Here is an 18,425-nt window from a genome sequence, read left to right as displayed (position 1 = left end):
GGCATAGCAATAGAGACTGCTCCATCTCAATGGGTTAGATGAATCCAGGATGTAACCCCTCCTGCACACATAGGTGACTCAAGTACAAATAAAGGTATGGAATGACAAAAATATTAGAGACAAAATGTTTCAAGAAGGCGATTGGGCTCTGTTGTATGACTCCAAGTTCAAGGATTTCAAAGTAAATTTGATGACTAGATGGTTGGGCCCATATGTGATAGAAAAGTGCCATGACAACGGGGTTGTTCAGGTAAGAACCATTGATGAAGAAGGTATCCCCTTACTTGTCAATGGGTATATATTGAAATTCTACAAAAAGCCTTTGTCAAAGGAGAAGTTCATCAGTGGTATCAATAAGACAGTAATGGTGATTGAAGGAGTCTCGGCTTCCACCTCACCAAGTTCTTGAAGACTGTTGAATATTTGAAAAGAAAAAATTAACAATAAGAGACTTGGGTGAAAACTTCCATGAGGCACCTAAGGCCCACTCTTGGGTTGAAAACCTCCTTGAGGCATCCCAAAAGTTAACAAAAAAAAAAACAAAAAACAAAAAAAAAAAAAAGAAGAAGAAGAAGGGGGGGGGAAGAGAAAAATAAAAGACCCCTGGGTGAAACCTCCTTTAAGGTGCATAGGGCAAGAAACCAGGATGAAAACCTCCTTTGAGGCACCTAGGGCAGGAAACAAGGATGAAAACCTCCTTTGAGGCAACCTGGTTGTCTTTCACAAAAAAAGGCACAAAAATAATGGCAGGGACCTAAAACCTGCCCACTCATAATAATTCTGGTTTTCACAGGTTTTCAAGAAAATAATGGACACAGAGATCAGAGGACAACAAGCCATGAAAAACCCCATGTTTTTCTTCATTCATTTCATATCCTCCATGACCCCCATTTTCATTCATCCATACTCATCTCCAACCATATAAAAATCCAAATTTCAGGCAATCCTGTGACTTCTACAGGATTTTCTATAGTTACTACAAGAGTTTCCTATATTACTATTGGATTTCCTGAAAATCTACAGGAATGGGAGTCCGATGGAAAAATCATGATACATAACTATTTTGGATGGAAAAAGGATGTCATTTACTTCACCACATATCAATCAACACCCCTTCATGACCATGTCACCCTCTATGTCCGTAAAAAAAAAAAAAAAAAAAAAAAAAAAAAAAAAAAAGCTACTTAGAAGAAGAAAAAAATAGAAAAACAAAAAAAAAAAGAGAAGAAACAAAGAAATATCAAAGGGGCATACCACCAGTAGCCTACCTCACCTACCACTCCATTGCAACACCTTACACTCACTCCAATATCTATTCACCCTACAAGCAAAATAAAGGCCACAAAAAATTTAAAAAAAAGGCAGCTACAAGATTTCTTGTAGTACTATAGGAAACCCTGTAGCAGCCTATTTTGAAGCAGTAGCAGGCTCCAAGCTCAACCTTAAGAAACCTTGCATCGAAAAAGGAGCAACACAATTGCAGGCACTATGGAATCTCTCCAAATCTCAGCAGCAACAAAAGAAGCCAGCACCTACACATCAACAAGAAGACAAACTATCGGTAGAATAAAATCAACAAAAAGAGAGCAGTAGAGAAGATGTACATGAACCATGAGCAACACAGCATAGCCACCCTACAGCATTCATCAACAAAGGAAAAGAATCCATAGGTATGCAACTCATCCACACTCTCTCATAAGTACAAATATGATTAAAATTGTAGGAATATGAAGAAAGTTAGTTTTATAAGCGAAGGTGGCTAGTTAACTTGGCCACCCTCAACCTGATAACAAAAAGTTAAAGTGCTAGTCAACTGAACACGTGGAAAGGTCACATCAAGGGAAATGAATTGGAAAGGTGGTTTAATTACGTTGTACAAGAGTGGGTGATGATTATGAGGAAGGGTTCCATGATAACTAATAGTAGGGCCAATGGTCCAAAAGTAGAAATGCGTACTCAGCCAGCCAGCACATCGCTCAATGAAATCGACCATAAATAGAAATATTCCATAACTTTCATGAAAGACATTGTTAATTTCGAGATTTTTAGAGTTGGGACCACCTGGAGGAGCCATCGAAGGAGAAGCTAGTCTCAGCTATTGTCACTTTTTCTAGCACCTGTAGCACAAGTGCTTCATGAGATATAGAAAGCTTCCTAGAGACAACCTCTGTGTTGATTGCAGACCAGTGCCTAGGACATATTAGATAGAGGAGGGCATGGAAGAATATCAGTGAGGGGTTTCAGCAGCACTCCAATTTTCACGTAGTTTGAAAAGATAATAAAGGGGGGCTTGGTTCAATAGGCCTTCATTAAGGCAAACTTAAGCCGATACATGGATCCAAATGCTCAAGGGATGTATCAGGTTGATCTCAAGGAGGAATGTCTGGTTCTAGTGGTCGACACAAAACAATGAGAAGCTTAATATTGAAGTTGTAGTAAAGGTGAAGAGGAGGAGAGAAAGGGAGGATTCAATCCATAGGGATGTAACAGAATCCTAAACAACAATGTCCCAACAGAGGTATGGAAGATTGAAGAGGTGGAATGGTAGAAACAGTGGAGTGAAAATGAAGGTTTCATGGCATGTATCTCATGGGAACATTTGTCACCAAAATCATAAGTAAATATATGCACGTTACAGGTACATAAGTAAATTTGTAGCTAACACGGGTACTGTTACTACTTATTAACAAATATACAATCATGAACAAGGGAGAAACCGACATATTCATTACACTATTTCAAGGAAATAAAAACATACATGCAGTGATAAAAAAAAGAGGAAACATACTACACATTTCTCTAATAGGAATCAACAAAATAGTTTCATTAATCCTCGAGTCGCAATCCCAAGTCCATTACATTCAGCATGTATATTTCTCTAGTCCTCATGAACAAGCAATTAGAACCAAAATGGAACCAAATAATTTGTATCCCTGCGGGTGCAGAATTCTGGAACATTTATTAAGTATTTCTTCCCTTTATTTATCAGAGAAGGGGGAGCTTTACAACAACATTTACAAAATATCTCATCTAAGGGCTAGGTGTCCGATTGACTAGCTACCTCAGCCTGCGATAGCTCTGCTACCCAAAATGATTTCCAAGGATTTGATTCATTTCTTGAAAATAAACAAAAATTACATAATAATGAAAAGAAAAGGAAAACGGAAAGATGATGGAGGAAGTATCCCTCTGTTGTTCCTGTGAAGGCCCCTAGTCAGGCCACATCTCTGCCACAATGCATCCCTCTAGCTGCTCAGCTAGTCCCTATCACTTTCACCTTAATTACCTGAATCGCCCGTTCTCCAGACCTGGGAGTGGTTCGACTATGATTTTTATGTCACGGTATAGTAATAGAGGCCATCTGGGCAATACTTTGTCTTCCCACTACATGGTCCTCCATGTTGAATCATCAATTCCTTATGAGCTTCCATACCTTCATTTACTTACAAGAGACGTGCAGTGAAGAAATCGAATCCGTTTCTTCAACCCTTGTATTCCTTGGTTTCTTATTGTAGGGGCTTCTATAGGATTGTCCCATATCAATTTTCCACTGCTCCAAACCTCTATTCAAAGTCTTAGCTGCTAACCCATTCGCCTTTAAAGCTTTGTACCACGATGTTGGAACATTACTGCATTAGGAATTTTATTATAGAGGACGTTACAAACAGCGAGTCCCTATGCTCCTTAGGCCCCCTTATGGTTTACCCCCTTTTTGCCTTTCTTCTCATATGAATGGGGGCCTGTGACCTGGTTCTTGGCCAAATATCGAAGGTCAGAAAATCAGCGCTTCTATATCAACGTCCTTGGTGCATCCTCCTGAAAATTGCAATCACCGGTCATCTTGTGTGCTTAGCCCTTGGTTCCTTGGCTCTTTATGTGACCGTGGGCAACCCTTGCATCGGAGCCCCTTTATCGGCAGATCGTGATCATGGCTTTTACATTGGATCCACGACGTGCTTGCAATCTCTGATTGCGATAGTCCTTTAGCACTCAGCCTCCAGCTCCGCCTTTGGTTTTTATGCCTTTGTGACTGCAGGCCAACCCCCTTATTGGAGCCCCCAATCAGAGATTTGCAATCAGCGATTCATTTTTGATGCACAACACAACCGCCAATTAGTGATCACCCTACGTGCTTAGCCCCTGGTTCTTTTAGCTCTTTATGTGACTGTGGGCCAACCCCTGTATTGGAGCCCCTTTATCACACTTTCCCATGTGCGCACTACGTTACGAAGTGTCGATAAGACTCGAACTTTGATTTTCAATTAGCGATCTGACATCATCACTGCCACTTAGCACCTCCTGAGTGGTGACAAGTGTCACCCAGATATGCCCACTTTGGAACTTTGAAAATGCCAATTTGCATGCCACGTCTCCTCTGTACTACCACGTCATGCTAATGTCAGCGCCACCATGTCTTTACTAGATCCAATAATATTCTGCCACATGGCCTCCTGGAGGAGAGAGAAAAAGGCCCACCTGGCCCTAGTTTTGTGTTGATTTCCTTTGTTAAATGTTTTTGGCCTTTTCCCGGTGATTTGCACTATTGGCTTAAATCCTGACACTTTTAATCGCAATTGAAGCTTTGGAAGGGTGTCATTTGCTTTATCACCGATTGTGATGCGCTAATTTTGCACTATTGTGATTGTTGAAATGCCATGTCGTTGGAACCTCATGTATGCCCTGCTGCCTGATCCTCGGATTTGTCATTTCTGATATATTTATGATGTTGCGATCTTCAAAAAGTTGATTCACACCACCGATATGCCTGATCGCTACCTTGGACCTCTGACATTTGCGATCACCAATATGTGGCGTTGTTGGAGCCTCTTATAGTTGATATATTATGCGCCATGGACCCCCTACTGTTGATATGCTGATATTCCCTTAGTGCTACTGATGAGAAATCGTTGATGTGCGATATCCAATATCGGAGCTCTGCTACACAAAGCGTCGATTGCCTCATCGCCGCCTGATCCGCCAATTTGTGATTCTTTCCTTCTTTCAAAGGTGACAAAAGCCTCATCTTTAACAAGCCATATCTTCTAGTTCCGAGGTCCATTTGTGGAGTTCCATATACCGTTAGAAATCTCATTTTGAGCACTATGCAATGGAGGGGGGTTGATTTAGCTTTGATTGATTCTATAGTTTGGAAGGTGGCTACAAAATTTTCTTCTCTTTTGCGCTTTGGGCAACTAAAAACATATTTTTGCAGTGAGTGACAACATCAGCCATCCTACAGTGAGCACCTATAGGAAACAGTGAAGAAAGCTAGTCTAAGCCATCCTACAGTGAGCACCTACAGGAAAACTATAGGAAACAGTGAGAATTGTCAAAAATGTTGTGAGGGGGTGCCTAGGGCCCAGCAATTCAAGAATTCTCCTCAACCAAGACATTGTAGTGAAAGGTAGGTGCCATATCCTCTGTGATTTCATTTGCAAAGATAAAAAGAAAAGAAATTTTCATTTCTTTTAGTAATTACAGTGTGCATAGAGATAGGCAAAATTGTATGGCGGATTGTGTAGAGTGAAAGGATAATTGTAGTCATCACCTTCCTAAAATATAAACCCTCATCATCTGGGAAAGATCTTAAGCTATAGCCACCAAAACTTCATACAATCAGATTGACAGAGAGAGAATATGATAGGGGGTCTCAACAGAAGAGAGCCCACCAGAACAACTAGAATACATTAACATCCTCTTGTGGTAGAAATATTTACAAGGCATCAATGTTTGGGATGCTTCGAGCTACTTAGGGGATATGATGATAATATAGCTAGGGAATTTGAAATGTCCCTCATACCTCAAGCTAGATTCAGTGCCACTAATGTAGTGAGAGGATTGTCAGTAACAATTACCACTTAAAGCATTATCAGGATCACTACACCTCCTCTAGGGTTACAATGGAAAAAGAGGATAAAGCTAGCAACACTCTTGCCAAGAAGAAATTTTTCTTGGAAGATGAGGAACCAATTGAGGACAAAAATGGGATTATAAGGGAAATCATTCCATATCCTTGGGATGAAGTAATCTATCACATTCTCAAGTATATTTCTTGTGAGGGAAGGCTCAGTATAGTATATGGTTACCAGTTTAGGCTCCTCCTTGCGTTGAGATTTGGAGAAGTGTTACCTCCTCGTAGAAAACTTAGTGTGCCCTAATTTTTGTTGTAGTTAATAATAGACATGAGCATCAAAGTACAATAAGGGAAGCATCAACAACTGGAACATCATGGATTGATCAAGCTCATACTAGAAGATGCCCTAAACCAATTAAGAATCACTATTATGTGGTCAACATTTGCAAACATGAACAGAGAAGATGTAATTCAAAACATTGAGTATGAAAGAGACCCTACTTCTAGTGGTGAGGAAGAGGAAGAAGAGGAAGAATATCTTGAGGAGCATGGATAAGAAGAATAAGAACCATAGGAAGACGAGGAGATAGAAATAAATGAAATAGAGGAAGAAAAGGACAATAGGGATGAATCACAAGAGGATTGATCAAGTCATGAAATACATAGCAAGGAAGGAGGGGAATCCCTAAGAGTGTCTCCTGAGCCCACAGAGAAGGAGGTAGTTGCTACCTTCACTGCTCTAAGTACACCTACAAAATCAAAAGGAAAGAGGCAGAGGCAAACTCCCCTATACTTCCGAACAAGGAAGAGCACCAGGATAAAACAAGGGAGACGTCAAACACCTACCAAGACTCCTCTAATAATTGAGGACTCACCAAGAGAACAAGAAAATTTAGTCCCTCTAGGAATGAGAGGTGAAGAGGGCACATCAAAACAGGCTTCCCCAAGGTCACCAATCACCTATGTTAGGAGGCCTGTCACTAGGTCAAGAAGCTTTGACCCCTTTTTAAAAAGGGATAGGCCTCCTATTGGAAACACAGACAGACCTACAAGAAACATAGACATTCCTATAGGAAACTCTTTCAAAACTACAGGAAACACAAAAACAGGAGCAGGAAGGATAGCAGGGGAAAAGAGAAGGAAAAGAAGCAGCAACACAAGTACAAGGGAAAACAGATACTCAAAGGAGAGTAAAGGGAGAGTCCCAAGAGCTGCAGGAACCTAACCCATAGCCAAACCTCGGCTCCTATTACATATTCATTTAGGGATGCAGAGTAATACCACTAAATTTTCCATCGCTCTATTCTTTGATCTTTAAAAGGAGATAGAATGGACACATCGTTGGATGAAAATTACTAAATCAAAAAGTGTAGAGGAAGTGGGTCATACATAAGAGAAGCTGCTAGATATGGGTAGAGAGTTGAGTAGGATAAGAGACAGGGAAAGAGTGATGAAATCTAAACTAGAGGCTGAGAACGCATGGTTGAGGAGGCAAGTACAAGATAAAGATAGACAATTGGAAACTATGGAAAGTATCTCCATGGAGGCACTCTAGTGCAGGATGCCAGTAAAATCATATGACTTATACCTCAAAGAACAATGGTTGTAGTTTCAGATAAAAACCCTAGCACAATGAGGGACTATGCATTTCCAAGACTATAGGCAGTTCATTGACCTCTATGACCAAAGCACCCTCGAGGACAGGGCCAAGATATTTGAATTCTACTTACATAACTTGGCCTTAATAGACTTGAATGTGTGGGACCCCAATCCAAAGCTGGGGGACTTAGAACTAATCACCTTGGCATCATGGATGAGTCATGAGGAGGCCAAGGCTAAGGAAGTAAAAATGGTATTGAAAGAGAAGAAACAAAACCCCTTACATCAGAGCAGAACAGAGAAATTTTATGGTTGTCATTAGCACCCACAACCTCATCGTCAATGATCCTCAACTTGCACCAAGATACCTAGCTACAAAAGAGCAAGCAATCCCTCATTTTTAGGACAATTTGAGATTGCTAGGGGATGAAAGCCAACAAGCATGCCAAAGGAGATGGAACACCTTACCCTACAGCCTAAATATCAGGGAGTATCATTCCCTTGAAAGAATGAGGGATGCACTAGAAAGGACCCCACTGTATAAGAAGGCACTATAGAGACTCAAGGTCAACTAGATTGGCTTGAAACTCAGTCCACCATTTCTCTTGGGTATGTTAGAAGGGAGAAAGGAAGAATAATAAGAGGAGGAAATAGAAATAGAAGCCTATAATGTCAGGGAGGCCACCAAAGCAATGAAAGACATGGACATAGATTAAGTTTCTAAGAGGACGAGCAACACTTTCAGTAGGGGGGTGATGATGAGGTCCATTAATGGGAAAATTATATGGACCTTAATTCCACTCTCAAGCTTATTAAAATCAAATTTTCTCACATTTCCTTACATGTTTTGTTATATTTTGCTTATTGAGAAGGGTAAAGATGAGATGTCATGTCTTATGGTCTAATGTGCATTAATTGCAGGTTTTGGAGAAAATTTTGGCTAATTAAAGTGCAAGAACTCGAAGTAGAAAAGCACGAGGAATATTAGGAGATTGGATCTCCCTCCTTAACTCCTCACTAGCTCGAAGATTCCTCCACCAAATCTCATCAGCTCGGAGTTACAATCAGCGGAGCCATTAAGGTCATTGGTAGCCAATCTAGTGATAGTTGAAGACCATTTGATCTCGAGTTGGGAGCCAAGCCTCCCTAAATTTAAGGAAGTTGTCGGTAGCTTCAATTATATAGATAAAGTCATAGAGCCTCTTTAGGATTGGAATTTTTTTGTTGTAGCCAAGAGGCATTTTCGAGCTAAGACATTGTGATTGATGACTTATGTATTTTTGATATTTTAATGAAAATGAGAAGCACTCCCCTGATCTGGCATTGAGTTGACTCAGAGGGCTAAATCTCTTGGGCCAGGGCCCAACCCTAGCAACAAAGGTTCCTCTTCTTGTACATGTATGCTTAGATTACATTCATACTTAGTTGCTGAAGTGAATTTGGTTTTGTTAATCTGTAAGTATTTGGATGATTAATTGTTTTCTTCCATTTGTGGCTAGTTAGATCAATGGTATCTTAGTAACAATGGGGAATATAGAAAATCTTGTGATAGTGGCTTTCACCTCATCTCCCTTATGGGATCATGACTTGAGGGTTCCATTCACATAGCCCAAAAACAGATTTCTTATTTTACTGCATGATCTAGGGTTTATTTATGAGTAGTTCATTGTATTTTAGTTTCTTATGATTATTTGCAATTGTCATTTTTATCTCTAAGTTTTGCTATGGTTTCAAAGAACTTCCATTCATGAACTTAGCCATTAGCTAATAATAACTCTGTTTTACTCCATTCAATAAATCTCTTCCATTTATATATGAATTTGTGCATAAATGAAGACCAGAGTTTATGTTGTTGCAGGAGCTTCTAATTTGCATGGAAACCTCATCTCATTTGCCTCATCCAATTCCTATCCACCATGTTGCCAAAGTCCAGTAAACCCTAAATCTGAATTCTTGTTTTGTAAGCAAAATTTCCATTTCCATTAAGAAAATCCAACCATCTTGAAGCATCTGACTGAGCCTTGGATAGTGTTCACCCCCTCCATGCCTTATTTCTCCATCAGATACCTTTCCCACACTTCATTCTACCTTTCCTACCATCTCCTAAGATTTCGGCATTTTTCCTATAGTAAAACCGAGCATCTTATAGTAGTACTACAAGAAACCTTGTAGCAGCCTTTTTTAAGCCTGAACTTAGAAAAAAGTGTCATTTGAGCTTAGCTTAGGCATCCACTTGGCTTCCATACCCTTGAGACTAATCCATACCTTTCCCTCCATACATGTCTCCCCTGCCAAAGAACAAGTGAAAATTAGCATTTGCATTCATAAAATTAAAACATCAAAAACGTCATTTTTATACAATTTCTAAATTAGCACATGCATGCAACAATTATAATTCTTCTTATATCAGATTCCATGCTTACTTAGTTTAGATCATCACATGTTATAAACCAGGATAAGCTAGGTTTTTTTTGCAAGCAAAATGTGTAAATGTGTAGCTAGATGATTTCATGTCACTTTATAACATCTTCCAATTCAGTCTTTCATTCCTTAAAGTAGGTAGCATTCCTTTTCTTTCATTAAGGATAATTTTCCCTTCTCCATTTGGTAGTCAGAGTTCCTCTAGTCAATAAAATACTAGTTTGAGAAACCCTAGCGGTCTATTTCCCCAGTTGAAAAGTGACAAAAGTAGACCATTACATCTATTATGTATACAACAATGTCACCTCCAAGTTTGTACGAACCTCGGGTTGATGAAGTAAAGTTGGTAGCCCCAGGAGTTACAACATTCTTGCTGCAATACTGGCGCTCATCAATGAGAAAGCAAGTCATTCAATCATCTGCAAAACAGTCTTACAATCATTTGCTGATGATGATCGCCCACTGGCTGAAGATGTCGAAAAACAACTCAATGTTGCTTTTGCTATGATGAAAGCTGCTCACTGCTGCTTTGGCTGTCGATAGCCCACTTGCGGATTTGCTGATGCTCACTGCTGATGAAAAATGTCCACTTGTTGATGAAGATGCCCACTGGCTGATGAAGATGCCCTCTGGCTGCTTCGCTGATATTGTCGAGACTTTCAGTCTGACAACCACTTGTCAATTTCATTGATATTTTCCCCCCTTTGTCAGCTGAAAGGAGAGACAATCTTCTCCAAAATATATTTGACCTCCCCCCCTTCAGGTGTAGGAGAGTTTCACTGTTGTACTCCCTCGTTCAATTGCATGAGAGTACCATCATCGGTTCACTGCTGGTTGCACTATGTGTGATTGTAGTCGGTTGTAGAACTGAGATAACCGTTTGACTATGGATGACCATTCCCAAGGATCGATCCATTCATAATGTATCTTCAATCTGCCTGATTTTTGTTGGTTGCGACATTTTTCTGAGGAATGTTTGGGCTTGCCACAATGGCAACAAGGATGGAGATCAAAACATTGATCTTCCATATGACCGGCTCTTTGACAATGAGAGCATTTCGGTTGGACATGAACTTCAGGTTGTATGCAATTCTGTTTGTCTGCTATTTTCTCAGAACCTTCTGAGATGAGTTGGTCAAGAAATCCTGCACTCACAAACTTAATTGGCTTGGAATAATCTGGGATATGTAAGTTGGTGTCATCAGTGACATATCCTAAGCCTCGTCGATTCTTGTTATTTTGAATCTCTTCCCAGGGCTTGATGATGGGTTTGGAAGAAATTTGAATTTGATCATGAACAACTTCGACACTTGAAGTTGTTTGGATGAGTGATTTGGAATCAACATTATTATCTTCATTTGTTTGGTTGAATGACCTAGAAGAAGCACTCTTTTGTTGCAGATCATCTCTTTGTAGTTGCGATTCTAGTTGAAGAAACTCAATGGTTTCATGTGTTTGTTGTAGATGCCGTGAAATATCAGCATGAGTTTCTTTGCTGATGTGCACCATGTCTTCATCATTGGAGATGATCAAACTGTGAAGAATGTTTAACAACTGAATATGTTGCGCCATCTGAACTTGCTCACTTGAAATCAGGCTCTCTTGTCGTAGATGTCGTGCTTTGAACTGTTTCACTTGATTTTGTTACTTGAATGACAGGCTCGCTTGCTATGGGACTTGAATGGCACGCTCGCTTGATTTGTTGCTTATTGTACTTGCTGAGAACACTTGCTAGAGTTGTAGAACTTTCTTGCTTAAACTCTGGAATTCACGCTCACTTGATGACGATCGTGTTTGCATGAATGACTTCACGCTCACTTGAATGAATAGCCACGCTCGCTTGATGTCGATCTCAACTTGCTTGATTGGTGTTAGAGTTGAACTTGTTTGGTTGCTTTGATGGTTGTTTCAATGATCTTCACTCTGGCTCACTTGAAGGTTTGAACCTTGTACAGTTTTGACACAAATTGCTTGAATGAATACTCACGCTCGCTTGCAGGAGATGTGAACTTGTTGTTTGTTTCATTTGGAGTTAAAACTCATGGACTCACTTGATTGTGCTTTAAAGGAAGGGTGTCGAACACTGTCGAAAATGCACCCAAAAAAGCTTACAATGATTTCAATGATTCACTACAATGAATTCAATTTGACTCAATTCAAGACTTGGGTGTCAGTTTCAACCGAGAATGCACCCTTACAATTCAATGTAATTTGAGTTTGGTTACAAGTTCAATAATGTTGATGTAGAATGTGCTCTGAAACGTTGAAGTTTACAGATTCATTAACTTGATTGTAGTGATGTAGACATTTCTTTGAAATGCTGGAGTCTGCAGATTCATGAACTTGATTGTATTGAGTGAAATTGTTTGTTGAGGTAGAATGCCAATGTTGAAAACTTTGATTATTTGTTGTATGTGTTGAGCTTAATTATCCTTCCTTGAAAATATTTTGTTACAAGTGTTGTGCTTTCTTGCATTGAACTTTATGTGTGTTAAATGAGATCATTTATGTGTCAAAACTAGACACAAATCATAAGCAACAACATGAAGCCATAGAAACACTCGCCATCACAAATACACATGGTGTACCTAAGATCCCCTTATTCAATTTCGGGCGGATCTTGGACACAATCACCACAAATAATATGTCTCTATTGAGTATTGAGATCATCAACCTTTCATCTTTTACAACATTGCCATGAAAGCTTTCTCAAACAATGAGAATTTGACACTCACAAATTTGGAAGAAAATGCGTTCAAAAACCTGACTCAACCTCCTATATCAATGAGCTCTCCTTTGAAAAATCTATCACTTCAAAGATTTCAAAAATTAAAGCAGCCTTATGCAATAATCCTCTTTCCTATTCACTCCTTATATCTCCCAAAATTATCCACCACTTATCACTCCAAAAAGGTTTTACAAATTTAAAGTCACACCTTATCACTCCATTACGAAAACATCCCTTAAAAGAATTTCATGAATTCCCTTTTAAAGAAGTGAATTAAAAAGTGAACGAATTTCATGAAGTTCCTTTTTGAATGAAGTGAATTAAAAAGTGAACTTTATGGATTCACTTTAAAAATGAAAGATCTCCTTTAACAAAGTCAAATCGCATTTTTTAAAAAAAATTCATGTGGAGAAGTTATGTAGAACAACATAAAAAAATTCAACGCACATCATTTTGGTCATTTTGCGTAGAGAAAAAAATTACCAATTCGAAATTGTAAGTGAAGACTGCCCTTTAACCTGGCTCAACGCACTGAAAACCTCCGAGCTGGCTCAATGCACAAACAAACGCTCAGGACACTACAGTAGCCACACCAAGAGCAGAACTCGGCTTCATGCTTTCACACCTTGGCTAGTCCTCATGTGATTCTCAGGCTATAAAGAACTTTGTGCAAAATGATGGTCGATATTTTTGGAATTCTGTTTCGCTAGTTGGCTCCACATGCTTCACGCATTGGGTGTGCCTTCGTGTTTCTGCACAGAAATATCTATATCTGCAAAGTGTTGAGTTGCCAGATCACCAATCGCCAATCGAGATAGCACAATTGAAGGTTATAAGAGAAGCACAGTATCTGCAGCTAATGATACCACCACAAATGCAAGGTAGTTAAAGACAGGATTCAACAATCCAAAAAATAATGCTACTATATCTGTTGTTCATAAAAATCAACACCGGTTCTTGATCAACAAAGCAGGCCCACGATTTGTGTGATCTGCTATCAGTGAAAAGGGAGATCTACATAAATATTGAAAAAATCTGGTTCTGAGACCTCAAGCGTAGAATTGAGTGACCTCTATATCACTCACGGCTAATATCCTTCTGGCAAGCTAGATGAAAAAGAATCTCGAACTTTCTGAGCATAGCAGATCCACCATGCTTCGGCTGAGCTTCCTTCAAATGATTGATCTGTGTCAGAAACATATTTGTTTGTTGTAGGTACATGCTCAAACTGAAACGAATAAATCATGGGTCTTTTACTCAGAGATGTCAAATATTTAAGCAATGGGAGTTCAACTGCACTTATTTGGGGTGCTACTCCTCAGCCTTGATGCGATCATCGAAAAAACACTGTCAGAATCTTCGCAGTCAAATCTGCAAGGAAAAAAACAAATAGAATTGTTTCCTATCCTTCTCGTTAGCAATGGAAACCTCGAGCCTCGACCATTAATGATGAATTTGGACTGCTCTCAAAGCGACCGTTTGAATGATTTCGAAGGAAAAATGATGACAACGAATTTCTTGATGGCAACACCAAGCAACGATGGGATTTTTCTATCAAGCCGACTTACAAGGTTGATTATCTCAAGGCTGGTGACCAGGCAGCGGAGGCTTTGCAGGTTTTCCAATGGTGAAAAAAAAACTAGTTGGGCTACAAAGCAAAGGAACACTATTGCACTCCATTCATCCGCATTTTGTGCAAAGCCCGAATTCCATTGCAACAAGGGAAGCCTGATTCATATACACGTCAATTCAATCTTTGGCTCTATAAGCTCAATTACTCACAATCCTCACATCTCTGTGCTCTGATACCACATATTGAAAATAGAAATTAACTCAAATAGATTACAGAAAAACACACATAAAAATCAGACACAAAATATTGGCGGAAAAAGGCTTCAGCCTCAGATATTCTCTCTCACATTTTCTTTCATTATTCATTCAAATAATTGAATATAGTGTTACAAATAAATAGATGAGAGATAGTGTTCTCAAGATAGTGCGTGCTATCTTAGACACTTTTGGTTGAGATAATTTCTCCTTTGGTTGAGATAATTTCTCACCAGACACACACCAATATAGGAGTTACCTAAACTAACTCCTATCTTAAAGGAACAACCCAAGAGTTAGGCACAAATTCCTAACTTGGAATATTTAATTAATTAATTTATTTTTGGATTTATTATTGTTTTATGAGAGAGGCTAACACCATGCATGAAGAATGTGTTAGCCTTGAAGTTTTATGTTATTACGTAAAATTTCCAAGACACATGTTTACAATGTACATCACTAGCTCTAGTAGTGGATCATTGGAGCCACTCCTTGCTCCCCAAAGAACTAGATTATCTCTCTAATGCTTTGCGAGAGGAGCCAAGGTGAAAAGTCCTTTGCTCATATAATGAGGGAGTATATATAACCAAGGGGTGATGCTTCCCCTTCCTTGTGACTCTTTGACTACCCTCGTGATTGTTTGACTTCCTATGACTTTTCAACTTTACATGACTCTTCACATTCCATACATGTCCTTTGGAATTTCACTTTACAATACATCTCTGAAACACATGCTACATCATTGGCCACAAGTTGTGGCATGTGACTACTCATGACATGACATGACATGACACTGTTGACATGGACTACAAGGTTATGTGACAATGTCAAGCCACTGTTGTTTCTGAGTGTTGAGTGTCTGCTTCTTATTTTCACCTATGTATAAATGCGTGATAAAGAATATTCAATCATCTTAAGTCTTGAGTTGCGATCGTAAACTAATGTCCCTTTTTCTTTTCTTGATTGATCAGCTTGTGTGTTCAGCTACAAGTGTGCCTTTCAACAATCTTCCCTCATTCATCTCCTTATTCATCATATTGCCATGGTGGGATAGAGTATCTGCATTTGCAATTCACTCATGACAAGAAGACATCAGTCTAAAAACTCCCTAGTCTAAGATAGTGCATTTTGATCCATTAACTAAGCCAAAACCAGGTGACAGGTTAGGAGGGGGGGCTCAGTGATAATGTAGTGCACAGTTCCAATAGCCAAGAGAAAATCTTGAGCTCTGAGACTGCACAGTGTGTAGTTCAGGTAGGACTGAGGGACAAGACTACGCAATTTTGGAAGCCAATGGGACAGGCTAAGGAATGAGCACAGAGAGGTCACACTGCACAATTTTGGGAGACAAGGGAGGTATCGATACAACAAAATTGTGTAGTTCATAGGCTCAGGGGATGATCTTGAGACTTATTATTGCGCAGTGCATAGTGAAGGTTGGGCTAGGAGCAATGATTGTGCAATTCTGGAGGCCAAGGCTGGAGCTTGAGCACAGGCAATGTGTAGTGAAACAGTCCCGGGAGACAAGAACTACACATAGCGTAATGTTAATAGGAAAGGTCTCAGCTAGAGGATTGGAATTGTGCAGTGCGCATTTCAGGGAGGTCGGGTGATGCCAAGTTGCTCAGTCGGGAAGCCTTCTCAAAAATGGCTAAGTGTAAGATAAATCAGACTAATGTGAACAATGATAAGACTCTTACTGTGATCTCACACTTAGAATACTTGATGACACAAAAACATAGGTCACCTAGGACACAATAACAATACATTTCCCTTTTTACAACCATTTACGACAAGTGCGACACTTAACATAGACTCTAAGTTGACCGTGACGACACTTTTGCGAAAGTGCTAAAAACTTTGTGATTAAGTGTGATAGATGTTTAAATAGTTAGAAAAAATCATATACACAAAGATATGTCGTTGAAACCATTAGAATAGGCTTGTACACATTGTGTGGAAGCCAATCATGCCAAAAGATGGTAGTTTACCCAACATGCAAAAAGGAGCAAAATACTTTGAGAAATCTCATGAAGTAAGCTTCGGTGTTTGTGACAACAATGTACAAAACCAATGAAGGCCCTGAAATTGAGCACAAGCCAGAATTTTTGATGGTTTTGTAGCAGCTAACTAATAACCTTATCATATGATGTCAACAAGTCAAGCTTGAGTACAATAGAATAGTTTTTTTATCTTAATAGAGTGGAGGGATTTCTACACCAATGAAATTGCTTCATGGATCTATTTGTTAAAGTGGAAACTGAATTTCTCCTTAGAGATGATCTCGCTAAGAATTGGGTTGAGTCTATTGGCAATTATTTTGGAGATCAACTTGTAAACAACATTACAACAAGAGATATTTATGAAATCCTTGAAATATTTGGCATCCTACTTCTTGGGGATAGTGCTAGGTGAGTGGAGTTGAAGGATATGAGGATTTCCTAGAACACCACGATTCCTAAATTGCTTTCACCAAATCATATTTTATCAACTCATAGAAACCTTGATAAAATTATACCATAATCCCATTCACAATTGAGCACTTGAATTCCTTCATAGACCATAAAATGGCCCGTATTCCATCTTTGGTCACTTATTCCTTAAAGAAATTATTATTTTCTTCAATGAAGACCTTAGGGAATAGACTCATCACCTTCAAAATTTTCTCTATTGGACAGCTAGATGTTTCTTTAAATAAATTTCCAAAGTACGACTTCCAGAATTCTACATTCTCTTTAAAGCAAGAGATTATTTCCCTCTTCACATTACGAATATCCCAAATGGTGTTTAGATTCTTTCAATAATTGGAAAGTTTTATTTATTTATTTTGTGTTGTTATCACTTTTAGAAATCCAAATTTCCATGTTGTTCAAGCACAACATTTACTCCTCTTTCACCTGCAGATTGTTTGTAAGATTTGGATGAGATTTATGTGTTTTTTCATCTTCTAATAATAGGGAACAACTACTTTTTGTAATATCCCCTGGTTAAGATCTAATTTAATAAATTTATTAAAGGAAAAATAAGACCAAGGTCATGGGACATGTATTCCAAGCTAAATGTTGGGAAAAACATCCTAGTTTGTGTTCATTTGGCTAATTGTGGTTATGGAAAATTGGCAAAGGGATTGAAAAAGAAAAGTGGCATTAATTGGTATTTTATTTATGAAATAAATGAAATTAGGAGAAAAGGGAGGTGAAAGGTCACATATTTGCATTAGAGTAAAATTTAAGGAAAAATAGAGGAAAGTGAAGAAATTATAGGCCTCAATAATAAAAATGCTTTTGAGGATCAATTCATAGCTTTTGTCAGTTTTAGCTTCGATCTCTCTCTCTTCTCTCATACTCTTGCACACTTAGAGAATTCTTGGAGCACTCTAGCATTGGATAAAGGAAATAAAAGGAAGGACAAGGGAGCAAAAGAAATCAAGGAACAAGCAAGGAAAATTTGGATCAAGCAACTTCAGCAGCAATACTTGCAGGTAATAGGTTGCATGTGTGATTTCCTAGTTCGTTGGTGAATATATAATAATAAATCTATTTTTAAGCTCACAGCCAAGCTAGACACCAAATCGGTGTATGAGACCCCCTTGTTTATGGGACAAGGGACCCACCTCCACGCAACGATTTGACTGCTAAGTCTACGAAGGCATACATACTTTACCCCCATCTGGTTTTGAACCTGTGACCTCTTAGGAGGAAACACATGTTCTTAACCATTAGGCCCACTCAAGTTGCATGCATGGTACATGCATGTATTTATTTGGTTATTTTGTTCTCATTTTCATGAGATTTTCAAGGTGTGACAGTGGTATCAACCTTGTCTTTCTATTTTCGAATAGCCATGGTGTGATGGGGTTCTTTCATTTGGTGGAGCTTTGGATTTCTAGATGGTTTTGGAATGGGGTGAGGTGGTCTCAGGAAAATTCCCAAGGGCCTAGGAATCCCTTGACCGACTTTGGTAGGATTGTAATAAATACTGAAGGTGGAGACGGGA

The sequence above is a fragment of the Pinus tabuliformis genome, chromosome J (genome assembly GCF_031772625.1).
Source record: "Pinus tabuliformis cultivar Carrire ecotype Pingquan chromosome J, CPIR1, whole genome shotgun sequence".
Classification (NCBI taxonomy): Eukaryota; Viridiplantae; Streptophyta; class Pinopsida; order Pinales; family Pinaceae; genus Pinus; species Pinus tabuliformis.
Note: the sequence above shows the minus strand (reverse complement) of the source record.